This window comes from Phocoena sinus, chromosome 2 (assembly GCF_008692025.1).
Source record: "Phocoena sinus isolate mPhoSin1 chromosome 2, mPhoSin1.pri, whole genome shotgun sequence".
Classification (NCBI taxonomy): Eukaryota; Metazoa; Chordata; class Mammalia; order Artiodactyla; family Phocoenidae; genus Phocoena; species Phocoena sinus.
Genome location: NC_045764.1, coordinates 80489880 through 80503125, shown reverse-complemented (window position 1 = coordinate 80503125; position 13246 = coordinate 80489880). Strand labels below are relative to the sequence as shown.

Here is a 13246-nt window from a genome sequence, read left to right as displayed (position 1 = left end):
GTTCCAGAGTCTCTGATCTTAATTACTATGCTATATTTCATCTGCAACTTGTGGGTTTCTTTTTCCTTACTTTTTCTTTTTTACTATTTGACAACATACCTTGGAAAACTTTGCACTTCATTATTCATAAGCGATGTAGATATTTCGAAACATTTATGTAATGTTTGTTCATTCTTCTATTAATGAATTTTCCAGAATATTTCTGTGTCGTCATTGTAAATGATACTAGAACAAACATATAATCAATTTTCGAAGTGTAATGTGTGGACCAAAGCTAATGTACAGGATAGATAGTTAAATTGTTTTATAGGTGTTGAAATTTGAACATTTTTGTGTACAATAGAAATAGAAGCAAAATTTAGATATATGGTTTAGGGTTTTTTGGAGGGGCAAAGAAATAGTCTCACGGTTACGTTTTATAATATTCTCATCCTCTTAAATGAATTTTGTTAAATAACATCCACATGCTATTTTCTTTAAATTAAACATATGAAAAATTTTAAGTTTCAAATTTAAAGCTCCTGGATAATAACATCATTTTTACTGAGATTTTTCAAATGAGTAACTAGATATTATTTATGTATACAAACATTTCAATGTCCTTTAAATATGTGAAGATTTATATTCACATCTATAATGTTACAATAATTTAAATAAGTTATAAAAACGAACTGTGGCAAAAGTTCACTATGGATTATTTATAGAAGATTCAGGTAATAAATGGATTACTCTCTCCCCACTACCCCACATATACTTTCTTTAAGTTTACAAAAAAATGATACTGTGACAAAACTAATAAAATGTTTATTTTAGAAAATAAGTTGAATCCCAATTTAAATTTAAAAAACATTTGTATGTCATAGTCTTAGAGGCTTATCTGAGTTTATGAGCTTACAGTTCTTTAAATTCCTACCTTCCTGTGGCATCTATCACTTGAAAACAACTTGCTTTCTTAACTCATATCTGAATATGGACTTTTATCATTGCCAGAGCAACAGAGTTAATCACCATCCATGTTTTTGTTAAGTGTATGCTGTGTAAATGTCTAGCTACAATAGGTCATCTTTTCATTTCAATTCTTTAGATCCTTTCCACATTATTTTTCCAGAAATTTCCTATTTCAAGGGCTTAGCAAGGGATTTTGAAATTATGATGATATGGGAAAGAGGTGATAATTTTTAGTCTACAAGAGAATTTGCTGTTATCTGAAGGCAGGTTCCTCTTGAAGAACCTGAAGAGTACATTAAAATGCAAGCTTTCAGTCACAACCTATTCCAGAAATATTTATTGTACTTTCCCGATCAATATTTAAATATATATATTTTAGTAGAGTAAAATATTGCTGTAATCCTCAATATTAAAATTTCTGTTGTCCTGGGAAACTGACACTGGAACAGACTCTGAAAATAGGGAGTCATTGCTGCTTCAGGGCAAGGCTTCTATATCCTTCACCTCTCTGCCGTCAGCGTCCCTAATGAGTTCAGAGCCAAACCACGTCCATCCTTCCCTCTCATTTCTCAAGTGTCAATAAAAGCACAATCTATACACACTGAAACCAGATAATGGAATTACCAATGCTGCTGATTTCTGCTCATTCTCTGTACATCTCCTGTAAGTGTTGCTGGAAAATACATGCCAAACTTTATTTTTCCTATCTGTTACAATAAAAATTCAGACAGGTTCTTGGAAAAGAACTGAGAGGGAGAGAGAAAAGATGCACAGAAAAAGAGAAGGCTGGAAAGATGCTTGTTTCAGTGAAATCATTGCATTTAACATCTTAGTGCTTTTATAAGAGTTCGGTAACTTTTGTCATATACGTAAGCTAAGAGTCATACTAAGATGACAGACATAGAAGAGCTTTTGGGAGAGAAACATCTCAGGTGAAGTGGAGAGACAGACAACAGGAGTAGGCAAGAAGTGCCTTGGACCATGATATAGGTCTGATACCCTGGAAAAGGGGGAGGAGAAAGAAGGACGACTAGGTATGAAAAGACTTAAACTGACTGCAATGTGAAACTGCCATGAGACTGCAATAAAGTGTCAGTCAGACCAATGGGGAGTGGTAGAGGTGAGGCTGTCTGTTACAGGAGTCCCACCTTGAGCATACAGGGGCAGCTCATTACCCTCACCAAGTTCACTCGCTGAACACTGACAGCAGCTTGGGGAGAGTTTGGCCTCAAGTGAATGCTGCAGTTGATTCTGGAGGTGTGGTTACTGAAGGCTGTCATCCAACTGTTCCTAGATTTTCTCTGAGGAATATCTGAGTGATACATGCCCATGGCTACCCAGCATCAGACATTTTGATGTCTTTAAATGTCACTTTGATGACACAGAGATTGACAAATAGAAAAAGAAAAGCTTCTGTTTTGACCTCCCTTTCAAATAGGTAAAGTAGCAAAAGAAAAAAAAATACATGAAATAAGTGCTGAGATTTCCAAGGTTGTTCAGTTTTTGCCATGAACAAATAACTTTGTGAATGTGTGAATAAGTCAGTCATTAGCCAGAGTTCTGAACAATTCCTTTGTTTTTAAGTTTACCTTGATTCAAATCATGGTTTTTGTTGTAGTTGTTAACACCTGACGTGAGTTAGGTGGTACAGTCTATGGATATAGCAGGTTTAATATACTCTTGATATTTGTCATAGTGCTGGCATTGCTTCTGTAGTCTGTATAAACTTTAGGATGTCGTCTTCTGTCTTCACACCACCTTCCCTGGTGCTAGTTTTGATCTCCATGTTTTGTCAGGGCATGAAATCAGTCACTTAACATGGAAGCTAAGATTGTTCTTACTCTTAAGGGGCTCCTAACCCGTCTTTTCCCATAGCAGCAGTCTTTTCTCCGGTAGCTGAAAACTCTTTGTTTTTTTCCTATCTAGCCCATAAATTAAATTTTTCCCTGTCCCCTCAGGTAATGTCCTTACTTCTAAAGGACAGGGCCAGAAATTCTCCTAAGCCTAGATCATGGCTCTTTCCAGAGCTATAAACCTTTCCCTGGGTCAATGGTTCATCATGCGTTAAACATTCTTACATTCTCTGAACCAGGTTTGCCAAGTACCAAGAAAATGACAGCCCTGGCGTAAGTTTGCTGCACTCACAGTAGCAGGTCACTCTTTGGAGAAAAATGGAAGCCTTTTTCTTTGACTTTCTGATTAGTGTTTTCGTGGAAGAACTCCTTTTCTCCCCAGGGGCTTTGGTAGAGGAGTTCACTATAGATTTAGAGAGAAGTGAGTTAGGATTAGGACTGTTAATTGTTATAAGGGTTATCAGATGCAAACAGGATCTACTTTCACAATTCATAATTGTGCAGCAATTCAGTCACCATACCTGTACTGTTTTCAACTTAGATTGCCATCAGTCTAGTTTAAGTCCTCAATAGCTGCTACCTACGCAGTTGCAAGCTTATCTTCTAGCTGATCTTCCTGCATCAGTTTATTCCTCCACGTTAAGTCCAATCTATACACTGTTAAAGATTAATCTCCTTAAAACACAGTCTTTTTCTACTTAAATGTGTCTCATGACTCCTCATTTCTGCAATGTAAAGTATGGCTTTCAATATACTTCTTCATTTCTATTTTTCTCTCGTACAAAAGAGAAATATTACCTACCTTATCTGTGTTCTTGTTCGTGTCATTCCTGTGGCCCATAGTAGTGTCTTAAATTGCACAACCTTAACAAGACTCATACCCTTGATGACTTGATTTTAAGCTCTTTAAAGGCATAGAGTTGGTCTTTTATTACTTAGGTTTCCTTCTATAAAGTTTATGATAGTGTTTTGCCCATTTAGGACCTCATTCATAAGTTAATTTTGTTTGAGAATGGCAGTCTCTTCGATCCATGGGTTAGAATTACTTTCTAAGAGATTCAGGTCTACCACATTTTAAGAAAAATTATTCCTGAAATAATTGTGGTTTGAGGATCAGACACACATGAGAAGGACTCTGAGTTTTTAAAGCAGCCTAACCCACCCCTCAAACTCAATGTTACTAAGCCCTTACAGGAAAAAAAAATCATCAGCGGATTTTTCTCACAGTAGATGTAACCCTAGTTGACTAGGAGGCCACTTTGTTTTGGATTGTGAATCTCCTTTTCTCCATTTTGGAGAAACTTTTGAAGATTCTACGGAGAAAATTGATAAAAACTATTACTCTAATTATGCTAAGATAAATTTTATCCTTTCATTCTCCTATCAGAAAACCTTACCACTTTAGAAAACTCTAGATATAAATTCACACTGTATTAAAGATTTCCTGTAATAAACTCCATTCTTACTACCTGAGAAAGGAGAACTTTGGTGATTAATAATTGAACGAACTTTTTCACCTTGTCCTTTATAAAAATAATAAAGGGAGTTGTCTTGCGTAATCTATTACAGAAAGAATGAAACCTGGCATCTCGTGGCTAATGTCAGACATAATCATGACAGTGGGTAGTTATATCAGCTAGAAAAGAATCTCACGTGAGGCTGAGGCAGTCCCAGCCCTACCACAGCCTCTGGATTATACCAGGTCCACTAGTGCTCAACACTGCCCGCAGTCCTCCTGCCAAGCAGAAATGTTACATTCTATACACCAAGATTTGGCCTAGACAGAGAGCCTCTTAACTAAGAAAACTGACATAGATAAGGCCATCAACTTTCTAAAACCCATGTATCAAATACTGATTGCTAAGCCATTAGCTTCCCGTGGCCAAAACAAAAACAAAACCAAAAAACCCTGCCTGTCTAATTTTGGCCTACCACCAGCCATCAGTTTCCTAGTTCATGGTCAGCTGAAATGCTTCATTAGACTCGTGTAACTTAGAGAGCACTCAACACCTCTATTGAGAAAATCTTGGTCATTAGAGAGTACATTTTTATGTTAGCCACAAAGACCAGCCACTAGACTGACTCCTTCGATGTATGAACCTGCGAAACACCAGGACCACATTATCAGACCCTGTTAGTGTCTAGTGTTACAGTCTAAACCAGGCTTATAGATGCCATAGTTTTCTTGGAATGGATTATAAATCATTTCTTTCAGGCATATTTTTTCCTACATAGATATTGGCAAATAATTCACAGAACTCATTCAAAGGATTAAGAAAATGGACCTGTTACCTCATTACTACTAGCTTATAGTTCACAAAGTTAGAGATTGACACCTTGCCTGAGTTTGTAGCTTAACATTTTTTTTCTGACTACAAATGCAGAAGGACACTTGAGTATGACCCACTGTCAATCCAGGGATACTGTATAAGGCTCTCCAATCTTCTGGTAATGATATTAGCGAAAAGATTCTGCCATCCACCAGAGACCTGATGTCTACTCTAAATGAGACCCTTTTCTGTGCCGAGAAAGCAGTCCATGGAGAATTCCTCACCCAGAGTCCATTTGTACTTCTGTTATTAAATGGTTCATAAGAATATGCAACTTCAGGGTCATCCTGGGTTGCAGGATTTTACTCATCACATAAAGGCCACTCTCTTGTTTTTAAGGAAGATAGGTTTACAGTTTTGATCGAGAAGATGGGTATGACTCTTCATATCAGCCCTGGATGCAGATAATGCCTTCGTTCCAGGGGAGGAAACCACAGCCACTCCCAGCCATCATCAATGCTGACAGCTTTCGTTTAGCCAGTTCCTCACCCTGGAGCCTTCCAGAACTGTTGCCTACAGCACTGGTTGGCCCCTCAGAAACGGCCTGCTTTTCCTTTTATCTTTAGGTGACTGCCAAGCAGAAACACACCCAACAGGAAGTGTTAGAAAATTACCGGCTATTAGTCAAAATCATTGAAAATAACTCCTCTAGGTAAGATGGCAGTTATGACTGCCTTGCTTCCTAAACCAGAGGATTCTTTCCAAAACTTAATTGATATGGCTGTTGAGTACATGGGACGTACATGAACTATCTTAGGGGAAAAAAAATGAGCTTGATCATTGTATATCCCGGTAAAGCATATGTTGAATGGGGTTTTAAGTATCTTTTAATAAATGAATACCATAATCCATGAAGGCAGATAATAAGAGATTTCTCTTATAGGCAGACAGTAGAGTAGAGCAGAAAAACAGTAATCGTCGCTGCTAACAAAATAGTTCGCCTCCACACCTTGCAATTACTCCTTATTTGAAGTAACAGGTTTGCTTAATCCACGGTGTGTTCTTAAATATTGAACAGCTTGTTGTTCAAACCATAATTCTCAGATATGACCAATTCTACATTGATGTCCAGTAGGTAGTTCTTGGTTTTTAGTCTTTCTTAGCATTTAGAAACAGTATGAAATATGATAGAGGGAATATAAGGAAGCATTTTAGATATTTTAAAAATGGGGATGATGTTTTAAATTCATAATTATTATAATAACTAATATTTTTTCTAGTGTTACAGTATAACAGACCCATATGTATGCGTTATTTATGCATTATCTTCTTTAATCCTCATCACAACTTTTCGAGGTAGACGTTTCAATTATTTTATTTTTCAAATGAGGTTACTGAGGCTTAGAGGTATTAAATATGGACAAGGTGAAATAATGATTATTAGAGCTGAGGCTCGAACTAGGTCTAACATATTCCAGGGCTTGGCTGCTTTACTATTAGGCCAAACTGATGTAATTTGCAAATAGATGATGCTTGAGTCTACATCAGTTCTTTGTAATTATATATTATATTTTGAACTTGATATTTCATTATGTATTAGTCTGACAAGGTTTCTAAATAGGGGTATCGAATAAATGTTCTACATGTATTTCTATCTAGATTCCAGGAAAGTATTTGCTAAGGGTTTTTGTATTATCCCCTAGAAATATGTAATATTTCATAATATCACTGAGGTGAATTAGTGATGGATTGAATGACCGAACCCAGCGTATTAGGTTATTTTTAGTTGAACTAAATGGAAATATGAAAGCTCTGATTGTAGGATTTGAGGGTGACATGGTTGGGCAAGATAACTAGTGTTATTAGATAATGGAGTTAATATCTAAAAGATTTTTAGCATACTACAACTGAATATAACAAGATGAAGTATAAATAGTTTATCCTGACTGATATACGAAGCTACTATGCAATAGCCTACCATACTACCCCGTTTTAGTGTATTAATCAAATAAAGGTTTATTTCTCACCCATACTACGTTTTCAGTGCATATAAAACAAGGGAGGAGGATGTACTTGAGAGTTGCCCAGGGAACCAGGCTGGCAAAGGTTTGCCTCAACACACACTTTCATGTTTTCACTGTAGGGAAATTAGGATGTGGCACACTGGACTCTAACTCTTAAAACTTCCAGTTAGACGTGACATGCCTCCCTTCTGTTCATATTACAATGGACAAAGCAAATCACGTAGAATAACTACTTTAAAGGGAGGGTTGAGGTGCAATCCTATCATGTGTCTGAAAGGATGAAAGACCTGGAATGTTTCTCAACAGCCCTAATTATCACAACTACGGATAAATGTGGGCTTTGAACTCAGACTCTATAGAAGAGAGAGAGCAAATACAGTTTAACATCAACGTATGAAGAATTCCAAAGTGTTCATTGAATCTAGTGACAAATTAAATAAGGTTGTGGTACTAGTGCAGGGGGCCTGCAGGGAAAGCCCCCGTAGAGCACATGGAGAGAAGTGCAGGGTTGGAACGGGACAGCAAGCCGTGTCCTCATCAAGCTCCCCTGCTTCTCAGGACTGTGTGCTCAGTTCAGGGACCAACACCCGAACAGGGTGTAGACAAAAGAGAAGGCTTGCAGATCAAACAAACAGGTTGAAAAGGGGTCTCAAATCATACCATAGGAAAAACCACCAATGAGCCAGGGACACTGAATGTGGAAAAGAGAAAGTTGTGGTGAGAATGTGCTCAAGGTCTTCAGATATTCAAAGGATTAGGTGTGGAAAAAGGGATTAAATTGTCCTGAGATTCACAGAGGGAAAACCATGGCTTACCGGTGAAATTATGAGTAGGCAGACTTCTCAATATGCGAAGAAATTTCCAACAGTAAGAGATTTTGTAAAAACGAAATTCTCCATTTCCAGAGAGATTTAAATAGTTTGGGTGATCACTCGTTAGACATGCTGCAAAGGGAATTTAAATATCAGATGTTTGATTCTTTAAAGCCTCTTCTAACCTTAAGATTCTGTTACATCCTTTCCTAATATAATCAGTCTATCAGACAGATGTTGCTGTGTAGTAAACCACCCTAAAATTCAGTAGCTTAAAACAATGAATCTGCTAGTCTTGTCTGCATTCACTTAGACATGTGTGGTCTGCTGGACAGCGGCTGGTTCTCACATGTCTGTGGGTGTATGGCTGTTATCTGGGCAACAGAGGAGAGCTGGCTCTACGTCACTCATTGTCCAGCCAGCCAGATCAAGCTTATTCATGTGGCAGTGATGGGATTCTAAAAAAACTAGTGGAAGCAGCAAGGCTACTTTAAGCCAAGGCTGGAACTCACAACCAGCACTTTTGCTACGTTCTGTTGTCCCGAAAAAGTAATAAATTCAGCTCAGATTCAAGGAACATGGAAATAGACCCTGACTCTTTATGGGAGAACTGAACTGAGGCCAATTTTTTTTTAATGATCTACCATAATTATGTATACCTATAATTAAATATTATTCAAAAATAACATATTTCTCATAATTTGAAGAAAATAGAATGTTATTCCATGTATTTACCTTCACTTACAATATGATAGTCTCTGTACTTGGAATAATAAAAAAGTAGGAATTACTATGAAAATGCCAGAATCTCATTTTTGGGTATTTAACCACTTAACCTCAGCTACAATACAAGGTAAAGGTGACTTACTTTCCAGTGGATAAAGTGCTCTGAAAATTTATAAAAGGAAGATATTTCTGATTTGGAGTTATCAGGGAAGACTTTATGGAGAAGATGACACTGAATTGGGCTTTGAAGTTTGTGTGGGATTTTGATAATTGGATATAGAAAAGTCAGAGCAGGAAGCAGTACAAAAGCTTAAATAGCATCATGGGCAAGAAAATGTATTGGACAATCATGTGTCGGATGCATGCAGGAGAAAAGTGGAAGATGGGTTTGGACAGGCAAGTGGAAACTTTGAATGCCTGACTATAGATATTAAATATATTAATCTTTTGAATAATATATCTATAACTTTGAACTCCTGCATCTTGTGAAAATGACTCAGTTGTTCTGGGAACATAATGGTTGAACAATAACTAGTAGATGATGATGACAAGGAAGGGAAGAAGCTATGAATTTATATTCACAAGATTGTACAGTTTTCTTTAACAGAACAGACTCATCTGCGAAAAGTACAAGAGACAATTTTTAGATACACAGCAGTCTTCAGAAGCAAGTGTGCCCAGGCGTAGCAGACAGGTTCTTTTGTCCGGAGTACTTTGACATAACTCTGTCAACCGTGATAAGCATCACTGCAACTCCTGCTCATTATCTTGATGTTTAGACTCTAAGGTCCCAGGTAGGAAAGGCCAAAGCAGAGACTGGTAGAAGCCATTGCTGCTCAGGATGATCTGAGTATAAATCTTTTCACACAGGGTGACACCATCTGCCTCATAATCTTTGCATATAAAGATTCCTTCAGGAAACAAAACTTGAAATAATTGTTCCAGGTGACAACTACAGTGACAACTACAAAATCTCAAGTTTCAGAAGAATCCCCAAGTTTAATAAGATGCATTTATTTGTATCAAGTATAGGAAGTTAAAAAAAAAAATGGAGACATAAAATTTCTTCTGGAAATGCAAATTAATCCAAGTATACCGTGAGAGACATACAGTGTCCCTTATAAACTTCACATAGGTAAAAAGCAGAAATGTCAGAAGTGATGAAATATGTTAGTTGGTCTGTGAGTTTCTCACTGGAAATGTAAGTGCTTAGAAGGAGTTAAAAAAAAAAAAAGTGGGCTGACAGTATTTGCTGTAGCTATCTTTTGCTGGGTTTTGGGATTTGGAATATTTTTTGTTGTTTATTTACATATTTGCTTTTCTCTATATCTTCTATATATTTTTGACTTTTCTATAATAAATGTGTATTAATTCTACATTTAAAATAAAAGTATAGGAAGTACCAAAGCTATAACACAGGAATGAATGAAACCACAGATTATACACAACAGAGTATCCTGTCTGGGTCAGAGTTGAGACTCAGATTTGATCAATGTGAGATCTGTGAAAGCTCTTGTCAAGGTATGTATCTGCCTTCATTGATTTATACAGAGTTTGAAGAGAGTACGTGAGCAGTACTCGTAATTGGGGTTCAGACTTAGACATATTTGGTGGTAAAGCTGGCTTAGCAGTAATGAAAGTGATTTGCAGCAGAATTCAGGGAAGGACAGGGGGATTCCTGTGAAATGTCTAATCAAAAGGGAACAAAAGTAGCCTTTTGTTGGCAATTCAGACTAAGACCTGGATAGTAGGGGGAAGGAGTGTGTGTGTGTGTGTGTGTGTGTGTGTGTGTGTGTGTGTGTGTGTGTTAAGCTATCCTTACCCAGCCTTAAAAAGTTGTATAAGTAACTTGTAAGGAGAAAAAAGGGTATATGTGACTTCGAGCTGTTCTTCTGGGATCCGGGCAAAACTGCTGAGTCCCCCTGCCCTCCCCAGCTGAGTACAAACAACTCAAAGGGTACACACTAGAGACAGAACACTAAGTAAGGGCTAATAATATTTTCAGTTCTTTCATTCAGCCAATGGGACCTGAGGAGGGGAATATCCTGCATTATCTCTGAGCAAAAGGCAAATGTGGTATATCAGTGAATATACAGGCTTTGGAATTAGTCCTCTTTTTCAACCTTGACTCCACCATTTATTAGCGGGGTGAGCTTGGGCAAGTCATTTGATCTGTAAGTCATGATGCCTCATTTGAAAAATGTGGATTATAATCAACAGTTAGCTCACAGGATCATTTAATGCATCTCAGCTTTTTCACCCAGCACATACAAATATAATAGTTTTATGATACATTACCGGAAAAGTAAAAGCTTTGCTTATGGTGGCCAGAGATGGGGTCTCCTGGGACCGAAGAGTTTTGCAGGACACGGGTCTTTCAGTGCTAAACCCGGGAAAGCCCTGAGCAAACTGGGTTGAGGTGGCCATCCTCGAGGAGACGAGGGACTCTGGCTGCCCCAAATGGCCACAAAGGTGGTTTCTCTAAGATCAGCATACCTGTAACTCACGTGTAGCTCACTAGAAACTCTTGTTAAGGGAATTAAATTAGGCAATATACTTCTTTCTATGCAACTGTACTTCTCTGGGCTTCTGCCTGAAAAAATGCATGGATTCAAGCTTGGAGAAGTAGTTTCCTACTTCAGTTTCTTGCTTGACATATTTCATTAGACATGATTGTTTGCCCCTCGAAAATACAAGGGTCATATCTCAAAGACAAAGGAACAGGGAAGAGAGGGGCCTTAAGAGAGAGAGTGGAGAGTCCATTTCTGATCTGAATTGAGAGTGAAAAGGAGAAACGGGTAGAATACAAATCTGTTCTCTTGACCCTTTGAGGAAGCTACAGTAAGTAGAACTCAGCAGGGCTGCCTCTGTTTTCTAAAATGTTTGACTGAAGATGTGGCAGATACTGACAAACTTCCCCCCTTTTAGTGTGTATTACAGTCTGGTTCTCTGCTTTTATTCACTAGATACTAGCCTTGTCATCTCAAATGAGATAAGCTTGTTCTTTCCTGCTATTACAAGCTGAGGCATGGGCAGGCTTTTATTTCACTATCTCTGGCAGAACGGGTGAACCTGTTGGAGTCAGAGCTGAAAACAGATCTGACCACTGCTTAGAAACTGGACACTTCCTGCATCACACCATTAAACATCACCCTAATGGCAATGTGTCTTATTATTATACTTTAGTTGTCTCATACTCACTACTGAGCAGGCTACAATAGAACTAATAAACATTCTGATACAGTAATTTCCAAGTTTCTCTAGTATCCAAATTCTGTTGAGCCAGACAGCATAAACACAGTAAAAATCTGATATAATATAAATATCAATGGATTGAGGAGAGAGGAAAGACTTAGGAGGACTGTATAATTTTGGAGATAAGTCAATACACTTATTGAGAGTACACCAAGAACAAAGGCACTCTTTATTCTAAGGGTCTTTTTTGATTAGAGGGTGCAAAACATAAGGCCATCTCTCTTCTTGTGCATATTGCATTAAGTTGAGAAGATAGTTGAGGGGATAAGACTGGTGTGTGAATTATAAGGGACCATAGGAAACAGGAAAGAAAAACCAGGTGGCCTTGTGGCCAAAATATACATGAATGATCCGTTAGTATTTAAAGGCCCTACTTAACAGTGACTTGGACATGGGGATTAGTGATCCATTTTGGTAGATGAACAGGGTGTTCATGAGGGGTATTATTGGGACATAAGGATTTTGAAAATCAGCTGGTACCAGATTGGGAAAGACCTTGAACATCAACTATGAAGCATGGGTTTTTTGTGTTTTCTAAACAGATTTTCTAACTCCAAATACCCAAAGGATATGTTGGCTCACCAGAATCAGGGGAAGTGCCATGTGCACCTTCCTCTTCTCTTGGATGTTGTATCACCTGCATAACCTGTCCTTGAGAAAAGCACCGGTTTTAGACAATCAGAAGCCAGGGAGGGCACTTGAACAACAATTAAAAAAAAATTTGTATGAAGATTGAAGTGGAAGTTGTGTATAATATGTACTAGAAACCAGATACTTGAAAGACTTGAAATATTATGGACAAAAAGCATAAGGACTACTTTATCAGAACAAATGATGACTTTAAGCATCTTCAGCTGGGGGAAATATGAAGTGGATAGTCAAATATAAATGTTGGGTAGTCTTCTAGGAATGAGGGACTAGATCATGGGTGAAAGTTTGGGATTGGTGTAGAGATTAGAGATTGAATTCTGCAGAAGTCGATAGCTAAATGGAAATGGCACAGATAGGGTATAGAAACCTACGCAGAATGACTAAGAAAGAAGAATGTTGTTAAATCCTCATGACAATGTATACTACTTCTTTCTTCCGTGTGTCAAGTAGCAGAATGTTACAGCATATGCTTGTGTCATAGAAACTGTGATAAGTGGTTGATCACTCCAGGATATCCTTGACTGATGTGTTCTGAGACTAACTTATTCTCTTTTTAAATTTAGAAATGGAATTCATGAACTTTAAGTCTGGTGTAAGATTCTGATGTCTGGAATTCTAGCTAAATAGCTATTTATCAGTACACCTATGAGCAGGTTTCTTAATTTCTCTAAAATTAGTTTCTTCATCTGTATAAGTGAATAATTACA

The 13246-nt window shown here is 37.6% G+C and overlaps 1 protein-coding gene across 2 annotated transcripts in view; it reads left to right on the top strand.

Moving 5' to 3' along the window:
• The window catches only part of UNC13C (unc-13 homolog C), a 586631-nt gene that overhangs the window by 144297 nt on the left and 429088 nt on the right, over positions 1-13246 (top strand). The gene's annotated exons all lie outside the window — the stretch shown is intronic.